Below are 1,834 nucleotides of genomic sequence, written 5' to 3'. Positions count from 1 at the left end.
TGGTGGGTGTAGGGGGGAGGTGGGGTGGAGATAGGGGGGAAGGTGGGGGGATAGGGGGGAAAGGTGGGGGGATAGGGGGGAAGGTGGGGGGGGGTAGGGGGGGAGGTGGGGTGGGGTAGGGGGGAAGGTGGGGGGGGGGTCGCGCACGATGTCAGGGGTTTGGTTGGATGCGTTTTCCCCATTTAAGTGATCCGTCCAAATGTACAAATTGACAACAAGCAGTTGGCGGAGGTGGGCTGCGTGTGGATGAGCCACACGCCCCCGGGTGACGAGAACCTCGCTGGGGCGAGAACGCGTCGTGCGGAAACGCGTTTGGCGACAGCTTGCCGGACCGCCTTTCCCCCGCGTGGAACGGAGGTGAGGACTTTGGGCCGCGTCGTCGTCTGCTTCGATCGTGATTTCCTAAAAGTGTTGCGGCTGCTCGCTCACTTCGCTCGCGGCCAACTGGGCGACGAGCGAATAACCACATCACGATAGTTCAGGCCGTGTGAGCGCAGACAATTGTGCTGTTTGGAGAGATGGTCCATCCGCAAACCGGAGTATCCACCGATGGATGTAATCGAGAGTTGGCCGTGGGTGATGAAGAATAAAAAATGACAAATACAACTGCAGCAGTCAGTCACCGGCGTATTAAAAACGAATTCAACATTTCTTTTTTTACCAGGTCTATGGGCCATTTAACTATTTATCTCTTTTCCAGAAGAGATCTGGCATCACCAACGAGAGCTCAAAGCGAGCTGTGCACTGTCACAACCGCAGCATAGCCCACGAGAAGAGAGTACATATATATGTAAACGTATCAATAAATATATTTGCACAACGAGACTTCACACTCAGTGGGGCTCTCCTGAGCATACAAAGGGACGTGATTTATCCAGATTTTAAGTTTCCGTGACTGCAGGCATCCATACTCTTTGGTTTTTTCGGTAAAGTCACGTAGGTAGAAAATTTAATAAATTAAATCACGACGTTTCGAGCGCAACACGAGCGTCCGTCATCAGGTGGGACAACCACAGCAAGAAACAATTGCTGAAGTGGGCCCACTTTTGCTGAAGTGACTTTACCGAAAGAATCAACGGGACGTGACTTATATTCCCCTTCATTCTACCGGAACTTGTTGATGCTTTATTAATTAAAAAAAACAATCAATAACGTGCCAATGAGCAACACTGCATTTCTCCGCAGCTAGTTTGCATGGAAGTTGTGTTTAACAGCGATATTAATAATACTAAAATGTGAGATATTTGGCATTTGCACCTTTCCTAGAGCGCATGGCGATGCTTCACCGACGGATATAAACAACTCAACACATTCGTCACAAAGGCTGCCTTGAAAGACAAAAAATATATAAAAAAGCATAAAGTGTTATTGATTTAAAAAAAACCTATTCGGGACCACAGTGTTAATGACAAACGTGTTTAGTTTTTTATTAATTAAGCTTGTGCGCCAATACCGACGCAGCAGCAGCGTCGGCAAATAATTAGTTTAATTTTGACAGATATGATCTCCCGGTCAATTTGTCGCTATATGTGTAACCAATTTGCGTCATTAGTCACATCTCTACGGTCATTGATTTCTGGCCACGGTTAACATGGGCGATGTGTGATAATGCGTGAATGCTCCCCTCGCTAAACCCACACTGAACGGCGCGGCGAAGTTTGTTCATAATACCGTGGCGTGGGGATGCCTTCACCCAGCAGTGGATTGATAACATGAGAACCTCTCCCGCATACGCCGGCACATCACTGGACCTGCTCGGTTCGAATGACGTTCGGGGGGGAGGGGTAGGCGACCTTTGCCGTTCACTGCAAAGCGGTGGGTGGGAAGGGGGGGG

This window comes from Lampetra fluviatilis, chromosome 5 (assembly GCF_964198595.1).
Source record: "Lampetra fluviatilis chromosome 5, kcLamFluv1.1, whole genome shotgun sequence".
NCBI lineage: Eukaryota > Metazoa > Chordata > Hyperoartia > Petromyzontiformes > Petromyzontidae > Lampetra > Lampetra fluviatilis.
This window is presented reverse-complemented; position numbering follows the sequence as displayed.